Here is a 19,750-nt window from a genome sequence, read left to right on the forward strand (position 1 = left end):
CATAATGCTCAAATTTGTATATTAACTTTCCAATCAGATGCACTGTAGTAATTATCCAACAAAGATACCAAGTGTTATGTATGTCTCGAATTCTTGTACTTTTTCCAAGAATGACCCGCTCCGACATTTTTGGTGGCGACCTGAATGGAACTTTTTCTGAGATTTGTGATGGTACCTATTTCGAAGATCGACTTGACCCACTAGAGGAGTATTTATATTTCTTTACCCTCTTTGTTGTAAAGACAATGAAATTTGGGGTTTTCGATTTAGGGTTTCTGGGAGAGAGCAGCAACGCCGTTTTTGGGTGTTCTTGAGAGATCTCCATTGTAACTTTCTCCGATTTACATAGTAAAACATCTTTGCCTTCGACCACGGATGTAGCACACCATATTGATGTGTCAACCATGTTAAATCTCTGTATCAACTTTCTTTGTTTTCTTTCTTGTTCATGTTTTGTTTGGTATTTGTTCTAACATCAATGTCTCACATTCAAAAACTCCAACCTTAGAAAAAAACATATAAGATATGCACGGGCCATTTCTACCAGTTGTGATTTAAGGCCTGGCTATTTTGGAGTTATTGACCCACTTGTACATAATCTTTGGCTCACCTGGGTATCGATTCTTCTATCTTGTTGCTCCTCTGGGCCTCTGTTCTTGCTTTGTATCTTCTTTGATTCATCTAGGTTTACATACTGTCAAAAGTCCAAAAAGATCCTGTCCAACACTCTGCCTGGGCTGCACTTGCAGCGCTGGACAGAATGAGGCGTGAAAAGACCACCTCACCCCTGCCCGAGCGCCTAAGGAAAAAATTGGCAAAGCCACTGGGCTGGTTGAGTTGCTCCCATGCTCTGCACTGGAGCTCCAAATACAAGTAAATTCAGGTAGATAGTATAACATAATTAAAAGGGGGTAAGGTTAAATCTATAGGTGCAGCAGTCGTCCAGGGAAAAAATTTGGAAACAAATAAAAATTTTTCTTTCATTCCTTCAAAGTTACACAAATGAGTAAAAGACTATATTTGATTGTGTGCAAAAGAGTTTTGGTTTCAGTATATGAGAATCATGAATCTCTAATGCGAATGTTCAATCTTCTAAGCCAGATAGAATGAAGAATCATGTTGTTGACATCAAACCTCTTGGGAGGGGAATGCAACTCAAAATGTCTCCACACCTGTGTCACCCTCCTCTACATCCTTATGTACTGTGTTGAAGATATACTCATCAATATCTTCTTAAGGTTTGGTATATCTTCCATAGGAACCACCACCGAGAATTTCTTCCAGTTGAGAACATCACTAAAAGGAGGCACATAGTGATCATTTATCAGCACTGGTACACAGCCTGCATAGAATGACTCCACAATTCTTGGGCTGGCAACTTCATGCCCACTTGGGCAGAGGCAGAACTTGCTTTGCCTCATCTTGTCTTGGTAAGATATTCCTTTAGGAAAATACTCAAACACCTACAAATCTTCATCTTTGTTCTTCCAGTGCTCTAAAAGCACTGGCCTGATGGGACCATGCATCCCTCCCGTAAAGAATCCGAGTATAGGCCGGTGAGATGCTGATAGGCCACCAATCAAGGCATTCATCAAACCAGTTCTGAGATTCATTTCTGGTATAGAAGCTTCCTTGTTGGGGTTGAATCCCTCTGAAGTGTTTGCATTACAGAGAACCCGAATTGAGTTCTTGTACATATTGGGAACAAATGTGGATGAATATTGTTACATCCGCGCCCGAATTTGCTTTACTTATAATTTCTCTCTCTGGTGATGTGTAGATTCTGCTATCGTGTACGATGGTGAGCTATTTTCGCTTATGGTCAAACCTAACCACAAGATTATTGACCAGTTCACGGGCCTGCCTGTGGAGGAAAGTTTCCTCAACCGACAGTGGGGAAGATTTGTCGATGGTGACTTCATTGACCATCCTCGTAGTATGAGTCCCCGGAGTGAAGAGTACCGGAGAATGTTTCCTGTATCCCCACATTTGGATTCCTCACCTAGTGATGAACTCGGCATCGCGATCGAGAAACTCTGCGAGATCACGAAGGACACGTCGTGACGATCGAGGGGTAAGTTACTGCCTTATGGATGTTATTATGCCCTCCCCTTGTTGGCCTTAAAGTGTGGGCCAAAGCCCAACCAATTTCTGTAGGGCCCTGCCCTTTACAGCAGCAACGAACGCACTAACAGACTCATGAAGATCACATCCGTTCGTTAGTCCACCCATGCTATTTGGGGCTTTTGAGTGTTTTCCTTATGTGGGACCCACTCCCAGTGCCCTGGGCATTCCTACCTAAGCACCTAAATAGTGTGGGCCCCACCCTTGGTCTCCTTGGCTTGTGGGTGTGCCATATAGGTGGGACCCATTTTCTTAATTTGGCTTTTAATGAGTTTTAACTCTTAGAGCCCAAACCAAACAGGCCCTAAGTGGGGATGGGTTATAAAGGCAAAGCTTAGCCTTTTAGGCTCATTTACTTCTCTTACCTACTCAAAATGTTGGAGCTTGAAGCATTGAAGGCTTTGGAGAGAAGAGGATTGGAGGGAGTTGTGGAGGTGGAAACCATCTATTGGTCCATTCTTGAGATGAATGTTCTCACCTTTCTCCCTACCTTTTCCATTTTCAAGTTTGGGGATTCCCATGGGATCGATTCCAAGCTTAGGGTTTCCTCTTGGGAACCCAATGACCTCTAATAATCCCTAATGAATACTCAAATTGAGAGTCTATTCTCCTCCCTTGCTGCCTTCATGGCTTTATTGACCTAAGTTGTTGTTCAAAGCATTGAAGACCTAGGTTAAGTTTGGGAAGAACCTTGTAGTTGGATCCAATCCCTTGAATCCTCTAAGTTCTATGGAGGGATACATGTTTTGGGCCCTCAACGAAGATTTGGACTCACCTCCTTAACCCTAGGACCCTTGTGGTTCCATGGAAGAAGCACTGGAGGTGGAAATCTTCTCAGATTTCAAAGAGAAAGTTAACGGATCCACTGTCGTGTTTCTGCCTCCAGTATAAGCCTAGCTATTAACCTGGGCGGAGCCACGAGTGGATCCACTTGGTGAGTCTGCCCGTACCACAGGTTGCTCTCGGGTGTGTCTCAGGGTTCAGACGGATGCACGAGTGGACTCACTTGGTAGTCCCACCCGTGAATCCATTCCACCTATTTTCTTGGTTGACCTGGACGGATCCAGGAACGGATTCACCTGGTTCCCTCCGTCCCTGCATCTGCCTGTGCTGTCTTGATCCAAACTTCAAAAAAATTGTTGAGGCGCCTCATGGGACCCACCTATACACTTCTAACTTTGTTCTCACGTATCCTTAGACATCATAACTTGTACGGGAGTACGTGCACCAAGGTAAATCTTACCAAATGCACCGAACGACAAGCAAACAAACTGTGAGTGGGTTTTGGGTGATGATTGGGCTTGATATAAATATAATATACATACAACTATATGGATCATATGATGGTTTATGGTTGCATTCATTCTTACTATGTTGCATCTTTGCATAAAACCATGTTGGATACGAATTGATGAAATGTAGATATGTTTACCTTACTTCATTGTATTGGGTTATGGTGTCGGGTATGCTAGTGCCGAAACCCAAAATTTCTTATTATATTCATTGCTTGCCATCCTGGTCTGTATGCGCCATACCGTACTGGTATCCGGGTACTAGATGAAATGGGACATTCATACACCCGAAATACCTCTTGGGATGATAGGACTTGCATGTAGTATATCTGCGGCTAGGATTCTTGATCCCTTATGCTACGACCCTTACCAAAAAGGGTTTATGTGCTGGGTAGCTTGAGCACCTGTTGCCTGTGGGGGAGAGAGGCTAGGTTAGGGGTAGTGATGGCTATCGGGGTCTGCCACTGGGTCGTTTGATGGCTTCTACCAGTGCAGGCTCCCTTGTGATAATTGAGGTTTCACTGGGGCGATAAGTTAAGTGATCCTCAATATCTCCCGAGTTATCACAGTAGCATATACAATGACATTACATGCATCATGGACTATGTGTGATTGTGTGTTTGTGCACTCCCCTTTCCCCTCACTGGCTCGGTGGCGCTAACCCCCTGTGTACACAATTTCTTAGATTTTGATGCAGATGGTGGTTATTTAGCTGGCCTAGAAGCTCAGCCGACAGACTATGACAATATTGGCACGCAGGAACCTAAGTTTGTGTTAGATGAACACAATGACGATTGCCCCTGTGATGATTGTACATACGGGCACTGATGTTGTTGGGGATTGTCCCCACTTTTGATTCTTTTGGGGCTTTGTGCCCATTATGAACTTTTTTGTAATAACTTACTTTATTTTGAGTAGTTACGTCATGGTCAGTTGGTATTTAGTGTTAAACTATTACTGTATCACCTAGCCTTTTGAACATATTGTAACTGCTATGTATATATTGCTTCCGCTCACTTTAACTCTAATGTTTAATGGAATATTCCTCTCTTTACGTAAATGTAATCATTTGGGTGGGTCCTTGGTTGTGGACTATGGCTTGGGACACTGTGTCGTTGATCCTGGTAGGAATTGGGGTGACGTACGTCATCCTAATGACCCTCTTGACTATGCTTATTTCTAAGCTTGGGATAGGGGCGTGACAGCGTGGTATCAGAGCGTGATGCTATGCACCAGACATGGTCCACCAAGGGCTCTTGATTTACTCTACACAATAGGGTCTAAATTAAAAGCCTTCAACAGACATAATTGGAATGTATGTAAGACATAGGAGGAAGGCTAACTAGGGTAAAATCCGAGAACCATAGCAAATAATAGGGACAACATTTGCCTATATTTCGATTTCTATGATGTTCGGGCTACCCCTTCTTTTAGTTCCCTCCTGTAGTTGACTCTTAGTGCTTGCGTGCTAGTGTTTGGGCTTTGCTCCCTTTGTATCTATTTTCAATTTTCTTAATACAATGATCTTCTAGCGAATATATATATATAAGTTCCAGGTACTTCCAGTTGTTTTGTTGCCCAACCTCCTGTACAGGTGAGCATAACAGACACATCTCCCCAAAAAAAAAACAAAATTCTAAAATCACAACTGGAAACAGTAGTTACATGTTTGAACAAAAAAAAGCTGAAAGTAAAAATATTGTTCTTCAAATAGTCATCCAAACCATAAAACAACACAAACTGAGAAAAACAAAAAATAACTCCTACAGCCCCGGGGTCTAGTCCCTCATCTCATCATCGCTGCCTCCATCCTCGCCATCATCACTTTCATAGTAAAGATAGGTGTTGATGTCATGAATGTCTTTCTCCACCCTCTTGAAGTGATGATTGTATGAAGCAAACTGTCCATGGATCCCTGCAAAACCCTGCACCATGTCCGAGTTGAGCTTGGCCATGTTGGTATTCAACTAACCAAGTGCATCTAGGATAGCACCCATGTCAGAAGTCCTAGAACTGGAGGCTCCAATAGCAAACTGCACTGGTGCTCCTCCCTCATCATCGTCACTCCTCTCTGCATCCTCACCACCCTCTGGGATCATTGCCTCCCCATCACTGAATGTATTGCATTTAATCTTCATTCGGGCCAGGGAATTTTGCCCCAGAGGTTCCTTGTAGCTCTCGCATGGTGGCTCATCCACCAGGTTAACCTGGAAGTGCTTGAAAATACGGGTGAGAAGCCTTCTATAGGGCAGGGTCTTCTATATTCTAAATTTGAACTGGACCTGTTCCATGTGCTTAACCATGATGAAGGGCAGACTTACTTGAATCCCTTGATGCAGACAGTAGCCTAGAGTTGCAGATATGAGAGAGGGCTCATGCCCCTTAACAGGAACAAGGTTGGTCTTGGCTATCATGGTCAGAATCCGCTGTGACTTACCAAATGTAATCATATTCATCCGGTGGTTGTAATTGTCATTGGTCAGGGTGGAATACAGATGTTTGTACTCTGCCTTGGACACACAAGTCAAAGGGTCCCTCCCTGGTGGATGATAAACCCAGTCTCCAATAGAACTGACCCCAAGAATGACCCCTAGCTCAACCTCATTGAAAGTTATCCTAACTCCCTTCACAAAGGAATTAATTCGAAGCCTCCCTGCATCCTCCTGAATAATTGTCATATTAGAGTAGAAGTGCCCAATCAGTTTGGGGTAGTAGTACCTGGGCAAGGTTAGCATGTTGAACCATCCCAAGTTCCCAAATCTTGGCCCCACCTTGAAGGCAAACAACTCTTCTACAATAACATCTCTTATCACCTCAATCTTCCGGTTGTGAAGCTTCCGGGTGTATAGTCTTTCTGCTTCAGTAGATATAAAGAAGTTGGCATCAAATTGGGCTGGGGTTGGAGCTAGTACTGCTGCTACTACAGGAGCCCTGTTTCCCCTAGTCTTAGGAGCCATTTCACTCTAGGATGCCTACACATGCAAACAAAAGAAAGAGGAGACAATGTGAATGCTTGGTCACTCCAAATCCAACAAATATGGGGTTTTAAATGTAAAAATACAGCAATATAAATGATCTATATCCATGAGAATTATCACAAAAGATTTGATAGGAAGATAACTCCCTTGAATTTGGGTTTAAGGGAAGAAAACCCAATAAGCCTATTTATAAAAATAAAAAAAAAAAAAACAAATGCAACAACAAAGATCAAACACAGACATAAATAATATGATTGTAAGGGAAATCAATAGAGGAAATAGTACATTAAAAATATAAAGCAAAACTCCCTCTTAAAATGGCAAGAATTTGGGGATTTTCTTCTAAATCCCATTAAGGCATTGACAATGATGCTAAACAGATAACAAAAAAAAAAAAAAATTACAACGAATTCATGGAATGTGGGAATAATTAAAATGCATTTCCTATTACAAAACTAATTACCCAAAAACAGTGGGGGAAATTTTGGTTTTGGCAAGGGTTAACCAACCCTAGCCCTAATCGATGATTGTGGACACGGTAAGACATGTTCACAAATAGATTGGAAGTTAAGGAAACAAAGAAAAACAACCTTGCAACATATTTCAAGCAATTTAACATCGTATAATGGAAAAGAGAAGAAAATTTAACCAAAAACCCTAAAAAGAGGACTAAGAACAAACCCAAGGGATCAAAGATGGGAAAGGATCTCATACCTTGAAGTGGGAAGCTTGGATCTTGAGGGTGAGGAGTCTAAAATCCATGAGTTTAGGGTGTAAAATTTTGGACGGACGTAGTATGGGCTTCCCTTGCTCTGTGCCTTCGCCTCTCCCAAACAAGCCAAAATGGAACTAAAATGCGCGGTTGGTATTCTTATCAAAAATTTTCGAACGGATGCACGACCGGACTCATTAATGGTGACTCTGCTCGTGAATTTGTTGAGTATATAAGTCTGACTTTTTGTTTGTTGAACTGCACGGACGAACGAACAAAACCATGATTCAAGGATCCGTTCATAAATCTGTTCGGCTCAGTCTTTTGGGTCAAATGAACACCCTAAGAATGGACGAACGAACGGACTCTCATTCCACATCCGTCCGTTAGTCCGTTCAGTCTAATTTTGCGATGGAGTCACAAACGGACCCAGAAGGTTAGATCCATCCGTGAATCCGCCCATATTCTAAAGGGCTATTGGCCTATATCTTGGCTCAGTCTCATTCTTAGGACCCTAGTTTCTCTTGTGTGTTGCCACACACACACCTTGTGTAAAATTTTGTTTGTATTTCCCTTAAGGTCCCTTGCCTTGCATTTTTTTCCCTTGTCCTTATGCTAACATATGAAGCATCTTATCTATATCAGGTGCTAAATCATGGTCAATACTCGTAACCGGAATTGTTCCCCTCCTAGGGATGATACCAGTGATGTCTCTAAGGAAGGTTTGCCTGTGCCGCCTCTAGTTAATACTAATGCAGATGTTGCCGCACTCTTGGGGAACATTTTGTGAGACATGCAAAGGGAACATCGGGAATCCCAAGATGAGCAGCACACTTTCATGCAGAATGTAACTGCCCAGCTTCAGAATGTCGGTTGGGAAGGACCAAGAGTGCCACCTCCAACACACGAAGTTCCTAATCCCGTAGCTAATACCACTTGTTAAATCCATGCCCAAAACCCGATTTAAAACCCAGTCTAACCACCAGTCTGGTTTGAACCTTTTGTGTAGAACTGGGAACGGAGTACGCTTGTGAACTGTGGGTCATTATACTCAAGCCATCCCACAATATTATCGATCGTGGCTCGGGGAAAGTCGTCAAGGATAGGTACCTCGACAGAGATAGGGGAAGTTTGTCTACGAGGGTACCTTCCTAGAATTCCCTCATTCCGAGGATCCGCGAGGCCCGCACCTAAATCGTCCTTATCCACTTAGCGATGACTGGGAGTAAGCCACTATCTGAGTAATTCATGCCTATGCATGATCATTAATAAGCATAAGGACTAGAATGGGCTTGGGCTTAGGACCTTAGCCTCTTTCTATTTGTAACTAGAACTCAGGCCATGGGCCATGGGCCCAAGTGGATCCAATGGCCCAATGACTTAAACTATACCTTGGGCTTACACCTAACCAAACAAGCCCCTAAGCAAATGGACCTAAGACTAACCAAACAAGACCTAATGGCTAGATGGGTTATTAAAGATTCAAAACTACTATTCACCTCACATTATAACCCTAAATCATGGAGAGGAGAGGAGAAGAAGAAAGAAGAAGAGGAGAAGAAGAAAGAAGAAGAAGAAAGAAGAAGGAAGAAGAAGAGGAAGAAGGAAGGAGAAGGAAGGAGAAAGGTGGAACTCAAGCTCGCTCTCCTACCTTGGTGAGCACTCTCTTTCTCTCTCGCTCTCTCTCTCACTCATTTCCTAATTTATAGAGCTAGGGTTTGGGTTATGATCAAGCTATAAATGCTTCATCTACCTAATGGGAAGGCCATTAATGGCTAATCTTTGATGCTTAGTTATAAAGATACCTAATCCTACTTTGAACCCCATTCACCCTTCTCCATTTATGAACCCTAAGTTGGGGTTTCACCTCCATTTATAGGTTTCACCAATCCTCATAGAAGACCATAGATGTGTGGTTTATGGGTTGTTAAATAACATTGATTAAAGACCCTTCCAAACCCCAATACCCAAACCCATGAGTTTCCTTCCCATATATATTTTAATGGAGGAAAACCCGATCGATCATTGGGTTTACAAACTCATGTTGGGTGTGTGCTATGGCACCTTGATTAGAGTTGTTCTCATGGCCAAAGAGACCCCTAAAAACCTCTAAGAATACCCCATTTTATCCCAAGACCTTGGGGTTTCAAAACCTTTTTCGGAATGGTATGAACAAGACCAGCGGTGACAGGCACATGGACAGGCACATGCAGGTACCAGTCCCTGTGTCGTGGCTACTGCCAGGGGACAAGCACATGGACAGGCACATGCTGTATGTGCCAGTCCCTAAGAAACTATTCCTACCGGTGGATTCCCGAGAGGGATAGGCACATGGACAGGCACATGCAAGTGGCGGACCTTGAGACACTATTTCTGCATGTGGAGTTTCTCGAGAGGGACAGGCACATGGATAGGCAAATAACATCTACCGGTCTTAGGCTTGATGTATGTGCCAGTCCCCTATTTTCAGCCTTGTTTGATAATTTATGGGGCCCAACTCTTCTGGCCCTAAGACACTAACCTCACCCCACATTGTACACCCACTTTAGGTTGACTCACCCAGCTCAAGGGCGTATTAGTATGTGGAACGGTGAGCTTGGCATTGATCGCCAATTTAAAGAACTCGATATTAACGACTGATCGAGAATCAAGGTGAGTGAGTTAAGCAAACATCTTAATTTATGGAATGTTTGTGTGTCGTATCTTACGAATGCCATTCATGCATGTGTGCTATATTATATAATTATTATTAAGATGTAGGACGATATACATGTTTAGATATTGATAGGACTTTACATTCTTGTCTTACGATATTATTTATTCTATTGCACTATGGTGCAAATGGTATTAGATTTTGTTATGGGACTCGGGTGCCGGTTGGTACTGGACCTGGGGTTTCTATAATGTGAATTCACTCATGGCATATAGATCTAGGGCTTCAGAAGCGGGATCCAAGTGCCGGTCGGTACTGGGCTTAAGATTGCCGTACTTGTAATTGCATTAGAGTTGTCTACTGCATTAAGAGGAAATGGGGTGGTGACTGATCGACCGCTTTCGGTAATCACATCCCGTACTTGTATGTGTATGTATAGGCTAGAGAGGTGAGAGGATAGCCGGCCGACCATCTTTGGTACTATGGACTCGACCTCTGGCTTATGCATGTGCATACCCTTTTTATATAATAGATGCATTTGGCTAGGATAATGTACCCCGTACTACACCCCTTACCAACAGGGGGTAAGGTGTTGGTTAACCGATGGTAATATCCTGTGTGATGGAATTATCATTCTCAAAACTCGGGAGAACTTTGGTGAGTTTGCGGGACCGGGAAGGAGCTAGGGTTATTATGGGGGTTTGCATATATCTCTTGGTGGAGACCGGTACTGCAGGCTTCCAACCGCAACTCAGGTTTGTCATCGCCGGTATACCATCCGCTAATGGTACCGACATCGGGGATGCTACCTAGGGTGTTGCAATAGTACTTTACCTGACTTAGGTATTGTTTGTTAGGTGGATAATAATAAAATTTAACTTCATCATGCATTCATGTGGCATGATTGTAAACCATGTATGATGTGCGGATTATCCTGGTGGTATGGGACGCTGTGGGATTTGCTTATCATGTCTGGTTTGCGATCGAACTCATTCATTATTATTATTGTGCTTGCTTGTGTGGTTTAACCACTCATTAGGCTCAGTGGAGCTCATTCCTCGAGGAAACATATTTTTTTTAGATGATTGCAGGTACATTCGAACAGGACGACGCAGAGTTCAAGACTACTGAAGTAAATCATGAAGAGTGGTGGACTCCGGAGTATAAGGATCATGGACCAGAGTGCTACAATGAGATGTGTTCCACGAGGGAACAATGATCCTTGGTTGGTGGCCAGCTTATGTTACACTTTGATAAACAATCAACTTTGATTCAAAGGTGTATTCTTTTTATTTCTTCCTTGATAGATGTATTATTTATACAGTAGGTAATACATAGGTCCTGATCCAAATGAATTGTACTTGAAGGTTTAAACTTGAATAATCAATATTTTATATGCTATCACATAGCTTCTGCTAACTCTGATGTTATTAATATTATCTCTTTCCTTTTTACCTATTATTTGTCGTTGTGAATGAGTTAGTCTTGGATACTGCATCAGTGATTCTTATGGTTGGGGAGTATAGTTGTATGCTCTGATTGCATTTCTAGTGGTTCAGAGATGGGGGTGTAACACCACTCCTATCATTTCTTCTCTTGGACTAGCTATAGTTGAAGTTCCTACAGAGCAAGTGTTCCAAAATCCACCTCCCCTTGCTCCGGCTGCCCTACTAGTCAGAAATGTGGTGCCAGAGTGGGCCGATGCCTCCAAACTTTCTGAGAAGTTCCAATAGCATCGTCCTCCTACTTTTTACAAGTTGATCCATGACTCTATGTTCCTAGCTACATGGATAAGAGACTTGGAAAGGATCTTTGAGGTACTACCGTGTAGTGACCTTGAGAAGATTCGTTGTGCCACTTTCCAACTTCGAGGTGACGCTGATGTATGGTGGCATTCCTCCAAGGAACATTTCTGGGCCAGATATCCAAATGTAACTTAGGCTCAATTTACGAAAGCCTTTCTCGAGAATTACTTCCCAAGGAACTTTCGAGAGAAGAAGGAAATCGAATTCATGAGCCTCAGCCAAGGATCCAAATCGGTCCTTGAATATCAACAGACCTTTGAAGAGTATTTCTATTTTACCCCCGCACACTTGAAGATTGAGGATGTTAAAGCAAGAAAATTTGAACAAGGGCTGAGGGCTAGTCTAAGTACAACTGTGGTGCTACACAAGTACCCTACCTATGCGGAAGTAGTTTAAGCTACTAAGTTGATTGAAGATTAGCAGAGAGAGAACTACAGAGCCATACAAGCTGGCAAGAGGCCAATGTCATCTCATGACTCTAGGGGACCTAATAAGTTCCAAAGGAGAGGGGCCTCTACGAATGTGGCTCCAATTCAGTCCCGTAGACTTGATGTGGCCCAGGTACCGAAAGCTACATCTGCTCCTTATTATGGGAACTAGACTCTGGTATGTTACAACTGTAAGGAGTCTAGTCATATGGTCAAGGATTGCCCACGTCCTCGACAACCAGGTTCATGGCCAACTGTGACTTCCAAGGCGGCCCAAGCAAAGACACCTGTTTGTTCACTTCTCCTTCATCCAGCAAGCAAGACTCAGGGGTGAGTTTATTCTATCACTCGTGAAGATGCCCAGTCAGACCTTGGTGTCATTACAGGTATTGTACTCAACCACTTTAGTAAAATTCCTTATGTTGAGTTTATCATGTTTGGCTATTCGGTGTTTGTCAGGCATGATTTCTGTGTGCTCCTTACCTGCTTATGTGTTATTTGACTCAGGAGCATCGCACTCCTTTATATCACCTTCGTTTGTCGAGAAATTACCAATTAATCCAGCCAGTATGGAGTAAAAGCTAATAGTTTGTACACCGATTGGAAGCAAGGTCGAGCTTGACCAAGCCTTCAACTCTTGCCATGTTCGAGTAAGCGACCATGGACTTGAGGCCAGTTTGATAATTCTAGATATGAGGGACTTTGATATCATTCTGGGAATGGATTGGTTGTCCGCACACGGAGCTAGCCTGATCTGCGCAGAGAGGAAGATACTCTTCAAGTCAAAGGAAGGCAATGAATTTGTGTTCAAGGGCAACAAAAGTAAAAAGCCTAGAAAGACAATCATTTTGGCTCTCTAAGTTCAGAAGCTCTTAGCACAAGGTTGTCAATGTTACTAAGCCTCCGTGTTGAACACTGAAGCTAAGATTACACCTATGGAAGAAATAAGTGTAGTAAGAGATTTTCCTGATGTCTTTCCGGAAGACCTCACATGATTACCACCGGACCGGGAAACAGAGTTTATGATTGACCTGGTGCCTACTGCTGCTCCAGTGTCTAAGGCACCATACAGGATGGCCCCATCAGAATTGAAGGAACTTCAAGAGCAACTCAATGATCTGCTGAAGAAGGGCTTCATCAGGCCAAGTGTTTCCCCGTGGGGTGTACCTGCGTTGTTTGTAAAGAAGAAGGACGGTAGTATACGTATGTGCATTGACTACCGTGAACTCAACAAGCTTACAATCAAGAATTGGTACCCGCTGCCTAGGATCGATGACTTGTTCGACCAATTACAAGGCGCGAGGGTATTCTCTAAGATTGACCTCATCTTGGGGTATCATCAATTGAAGATCAGAGGTAGTGACATTAGCAAGACCGCGTTCAGATCGTGATATGGACACTCCGAGTTTCTGGTTATGTCCTTTGGGCTGACAAATACCCCAGCAGATTTTATGGAATTAATGAACAGAGTGTTTCATGACATGCTAGATAAGTATGTCATCGTGTTTATTGACGACATCCTGGTCTACTTTAAGAGCGAGGAAGAACATGCTGACCACCTTCGCTTCGTGCTGCAGTGCTTGAGAGAAAAGCACCTATATGGTAAGTTCAGCAAGTGCGATTTTTGGTTACAGCAAGTGACTTTCTTAGGTCACTTGGTTTCTGTGAAGGGTATTGAAGTTGACCCCGACAAGGTACAGTCCGTAGTCGAGTGGGAGATGCCCAAGAATGTAGTAGATATTCACAGTTTCCTCGGTTTAGCCGATTATTATAGGAGATTTATCAAGAATTTTTCAAAAATCTCTGCTCCTATGACTCTACTGACCTGGAAGGGAGTGAAGTTCGAATGGACAGATGACTGCAAGAAGAATTTCCAAGAATTAAAGCAACGACTGAGTTCGGCTCCGATGCTCACCATTCCAAATGGTATTGGAGGGATGGTAGTTTATTGCGATGCTTCAAAGATGGGCCTCGGCTATGTTTTGATGCAGAACAAAAAAGTGGTAGCCTATACTTCTCGTCAGCTGATGGATTATGAGAGGAATTACCCAACTCATAACTTAGAGTTGGCGGCTGTGGTCTTTGCTCTGAAGATCTAGAGACACTATCTGTATGGAGAGAAGAGTGAGATCTACAGTGACCATAAAACCCTAAAAAATTTCTTTACTCTGAAGGAACTCAACATGAGACAGAGGCATTGGTTGGAACTCATGAAGGACTATGATTGCACCATCCATTACCACCCGGGTAAGGCAAACGTTGTGGCGGATGCTCTTAGTCAAAAGTCATAGACCTTATCCCTTGCATCCTTGACTGTTAGTGAAGAACTTGTTGAAGAAGCTAGAAGGGTGGATTTGGAGTTACTAGTAGAGGGTGTTACTCTATCTCTAGCAGTCTTATCTGTGTAACCCACCTTGGTGGAAAGGATCCAGTCTGCTTAGGCCTCAGATGAACATTTCCAGGAGATCATTGAAGCTACTCAGGTTAATAAATAGCGAGATCTGGATTTCACATTGACAAATGGCAGCATTCTCATGTTTAGAGATTGGCTATGTGTCCCTAATGACGATCAGATGAGGAAAGAAGTATTGTCAGAAGCACATGATTCTCCCTATTCGATCCTCCCAGGTAGTACTAAAATGTACAAGGACCTGAAAGGACACTACTGGTGGAGTAGAAAGAAGAGGGATGTAGCTAAATTTGTGGCCAGGTGTCTTACCTATCAGCAAGTAAAGGCAGATAGACAATGGCCACATGGCCTTCTACAGTCATTGCTCATGCTAGAATGGAAGTGGGAACACGTCACCATGGACTTCATCACAGGACTGCCTCGTACACCCAGAGGTGTTGATGCTCTATGGGTTATTATGGATAGATTAATGAAGACAGCTTACTTCATTCCAATTAAGGACACCTATTCTATAGATAGGCTTGCCCGCTTGTACATTGATAATGTGGTTCGCCTGCATGGAGTTGCAGTTAGCATTATCTCGGATTGGGATCCTAGGTTAACATCCAAGTTTTGGGGCAGATTGTAGAGAGCCATTGGCACCTTGTTGAGTTTTAGCACTGCCTTCCATCCACAGACCAACGGACAATGGAAATGGATAATATAGACATTGGAAGACATGCTCCGAGCCTGTGCCATTGATATGCAGGGCAATTGGGATGAGCACATCTCGCTTATCGAATTCGCCTACAATAACAGTTATCAAGCTACTATTGGGATGACTCCATTTGAAGCTCAGTATGGGAAGAAGTGCCATACTCCATTGTATTGGGATGAAGTAGGTGAGCGACGTATCCTTGGGCCGGAATTGATCCAAGCAACTTGTTAGAAGGTGGACTTGATTCGTGAGCGAATCAAAGCTGCCCAGTCTAGGCAAAAGGGCTATGTAGACCAAAGGCGGAAGGATCTAGAGTTCATATTGGTGATAAGGTATTTCTCAAGGTGTCTCCTACCAAGGGCGTGATGCTGTTCAGCAAGAAGGGTAAGCTAAGCTCGAGGTATATTGGGCCCTATGAAATTCTTACGAAGATTGGACCGGTGGCTTATCGGTTAGCCCTTCCACCATCTTTGGATGGCGTGCACGATGTCTTTCATATGTCTATGTTGCGGAAGTACATGCATGACCCAAGCCATGTTCTATATCAAGAATCACCAGAGCTGGCAGCGGATATATCTTATAAAGAACTGCCCGAGAACATCTTAGACAGCAAAGTGGTGAATCTCCGCAATAGGCCTATTTACTATGTGAAAGTGAAGTGGTGCAACCACCCAAAGGAAGAGGCATCCTGGGAAGCTGAGGTGGAGATGCGAGCAAAGTACCCTTCCCTTGGATTCTTACAAGGTAAGATAAATTTCGAGGATGAAATTTTTGTAAGGAGGGGAGGATATTACATCTGCGCCCAGATTTGCTTTACTTATAATTTCTCTCTTATAACGTGTAGATTCTACTGCCGTGTACACTAGTGAGCTATTCTCGCTTGTGGTCTAACCTAGCCACAAGATTGTTGACCAGTTCATGGGCCTGCCTGTGGAGGAAAGGTTCCTCAACCGACAGTGGTGAAGATTCGTCGATGGTGACTTCATTGACCATCCTCCTAGTACGAGTCCCCGGAGTGAAGAGCACCGGAGAATGTTTCCTATATCCCCACATTTGGATACCGCACCTAGTGATGAACTCAGCATCGCAATCAGGAAACTCTTTGGGATCACGAAGGACACGTCATGACGATCGAGGGGTAAGTTACTACCTTATGGATGTTAGTATGCCCTCCCCTTGTTGGCCTTGAAATGTGGGCCAAAGCCCAACCAATTTCTATAGGGCCCTGCCCTTTACAACAGTAACGGATGCACGAACAGACTCATGAAGACCACATCCGTCTATTAGTCCGCCCATGCTGTCTAGGGCTTTTGGGTGTTTTCCTTGTGTGGGACCCACTTCCTGTGCCCCGGGCATTCTTACCTAAGCACCTAAATAATGTGGGCCCCACCCTTAATCTCCTTGGCTTGTGGGTGTGCCATATAGGTGGACCCATTTGCCTAAGTTGGCTTTTAATGAGTTTTAACTCTTAGAGCCCAAACCAAACAGGCCCTATGTGGGGACGGGTTATAAAGGCAAAGCTTAGCCTTTTAGACTCATTTACTTCTCCTACCTACCCAAAACGTTAGAGCTTGGAGCATTGAAGGCTTTGGAGAGAAAAGGCTTGGAGGGAGCTGTTGAGGTGGAAACCATCCATTGGTCCATTCTTGAGGTGAATATTCTCACCTTTCTCCCTCCCTTTTCCATTTTCAAGTTTGGGGATTCCCTTGGGATCGATTCCAAGCTTAGGGTTTCCTCTTAGGAACCCAATGACCTCTAATAATCCCTAATGAATACTCAAATTGAGACTCTATTCTCCTCCCTTGCTGCCTTCATGGCCTTATTGAATTGAAGACCTAGGTTAAGTTTCAGAAGAACCTTGGAATTGGATCCAATCCCTTGAATCCTCTATGTTCTATGGAGGGATACATGTTTTGGACACTCAACAAAGGTTTGGACTCACCTCCTTAACCCTAGGACCCTTGTGGTTCCTTGGAAGAAGGGTTGGGGGTGTAAATCTTCTCAAATTTCAAAGAGAAAGTCGATGGATCCACGAGCGGATCTACTATCGTGTTTCTACCCGTTAGTTTGTCTAGTATAGGCCTAGCCGTTAAACTGGGCGGAGCCACGAGCAGATCCACTTAGTGAGTCCATCCGTAGCTCAGGTTGCTCTCAGGTGTGTCTCAGGGTTCGGACAGATGCACGAGCGGACTCACTTGGTAGTCCCGCCCATGAATCCGTTCCACCTATTTTCTTGGCTGACTTGACGGATCCAGGAACGGACTCACCTGGTTGCCTCCGCCCGTGCTGTCTTGACCCAAACTTCAAATTGTTGGGGCCCCTCATGGGACCCACCTATACACTTCTAACTTTGTTCTCACGCATCCTCAGACATCATAACTTGTACGAGAGTGCATACACCAAGGCAAATCTTACCACACGCACCGAACGACAAGCAAGCAAATTGTGAATGGGTTTTGGGTAATGATTGGGCTTGATATAAATATAATATACATACAACTATATGGATCATATGATGGTTTATGGTTGCATTCATTCTACTATGTTGCATCTTTGCATATAAAACCATGTTGGATACGAATTGATAAAATGTGGATATGTTTACCTGACTTCATTGTATTGGGTTACGGTGCCGGGTATGCCAGTGTCGGAACCCCAGAATTTCTTATTATAATCATTGCTTGCCATCGTGGTTTATATGCGTCATGCCGTGTTGGTATCCGGGTACTAGATAGAATGAGACGTTGATGCACTCAGAATACCTCTCGGGACAATAGGACTTGCATCTAGTATATTTACGGCTAGGATTCTTGATCCCTTATGCTACGACCCTTACCAACAGGGATTTATGTGTTGGATAGCCTGAGCACCTGTTACCTGTGGGGGAGAGAGGCCAGGTCAGGGGTAGTGATGGCTATCGGGGTCTGCCACTGGGTCGTCTGATGGCTTCTACCAGGGTAGGCTCCTTCGTGAAAATTGAGGTTTCATTGGGGCGATAAGTTAAGTGACCTCAGTGTCTCCCGAGTTATCACAGTAGCATATACCATGACTTAGATTGCTTATTAGGTGGAAAATCTATTTAACATTACATGCATCATGGACTATGTGTAATTGTGTGTTTGTGCACTCCCCTTTCCCCTCACTGGCTCAGTGGAGCTGACCCCCTGTGTACACAATTTTTTAGATTTTGATGCAGATGCTAGTTATTTGGCTGGCCTAGAAGCTCAACCGGCAGACTATGATAGTCTTGGCGCAGAGGAACCTGAGTTTATGTCAGATGAATATGATGACGGTTGCCCCTGTGATGATTGTGCTTACGGGCACTGATGTTGTTGGGGATTATCCCTACTTTTGATTCTTTTGGGGCTGTGTGCCCATTATGAACCTTTTTGTAATAACTTACTTTATTTTGAGTAGTTACGTCATGGTTAGTTGGTATTTAGTGTTAAACTATTACTGTATCACCTAGCCTTCTGAACATATTGTAACTGCTATGTATATATTGCTTTCGCTCACTTTAACTCTGATGTTTAATGGAATATTCATCTCTTTAAGCAAATGTAATTATTTGGGTGGGTCCTTGGTCGTGGACTATGGCTTGGGAAACTGTGTCGTTGATCCTGGTAGGAATTGGGGTGACGTACGTCATCCTAATCACCCTCTTGACTATGCTTATTCCTAAGCTTGGGATAGGGGCGTGACAAATATAGTCCCTTCCATTCGTCATATACATAATAATTGACTACTAGAAGAAGAAAAAGAAGCAGAAGAAGAAGATGAAGAAGAAGAAGAAGAAGAAGAAGAAGAAGAAGACTCTTACCCAATCATGGCAAGAAGCTATGAAATGGTCCGCACCAAGGCTACGGTTCCAGAAAGGGTATTTTTTGGAGATGACATCTACGTAATCGACAATTGTTCTCTTGATTGGGGCAAAGTCTTGGGAATCAGCTATATAGATGAACCGGACCATCATTGTCACACTGAAGGGGAGGAAGAAAACATGAGCCTTTTCTGGGTCTCTGGTTCGAAACTGGCTACTCATCTCCATCATGTTAATGAAATTTACTTCCATGGAATATATGCTTTTGCAAGGTCCATTGTGGAACATTGGTGGCTCTCCTTCATAGATGAACACCTTGAATTGTTTCTCCATTTCCAAATAACTCCTGAAGCACTCATTAATTCACAGAAAAAGGAAAAAAATGAAAAAGGAAGCCAGTTCCTTAATAGACATTGAGCTCTAGGCCTTTCATGCTAAAATTAAGATGTTATAATTAATGAAACTTCAGTCTTTTTTAATGGAGGTAACATGGGTTTTAAAGGAACCCCATCAAGAAGGAAACCCTTACACTGCTTACCTGTGAAAGGCACTGAGTTTCCAGTAAATGGGACCTTGAGGGACATAATCTTGGTCAGGTGTTTGGTTCCAGTTCCGAGCAACTTCTCTTGTTGCAGCTCTAGTTCATGCAAGACCTGCTTCAAGCCTCTCCAATCTGTTGTACTCTTTTGGCACTTTTGTGATCAGGGGAGAAAAAATTGGACTCGTTCCTTAAAGCTTTTATGTCTTCATCCTGCAAAAATGACTTCAAATGCACAATTATTTGGAAGAAGATTAAACCCAGAAAGGAACTAAAGTAAAGTAGCAGAGAGA

At 43.3% G+C, this 19,750-nt stretch overlaps 1 pseudogene; it reads right to left on the reverse strand.

Moving 5' to 3' along the window:
• Positions 1 to 1,013: 1,013 nt before the first annotated feature.
• Positions 1,014 to 19,252, reverse strand: LOC122638876 (annotated as a pseudogene).
• Between the last annotated feature and the right edge of the window lie 498 nt (positions 19,253 to 19,750).

The sequence above is a fragment of the Telopea speciosissima genome, chromosome 9, assembly GCF_018873765.1.
Source record: "Telopea speciosissima isolate NSW1024214 ecotype Mountain lineage chromosome 9, Tspe_v1, whole genome shotgun sequence".
Lineage (NCBI taxonomy): Eukaryota > Viridiplantae > Streptophyta > Magnoliopsida > Proteales > Proteaceae > Telopea > Telopea speciosissima.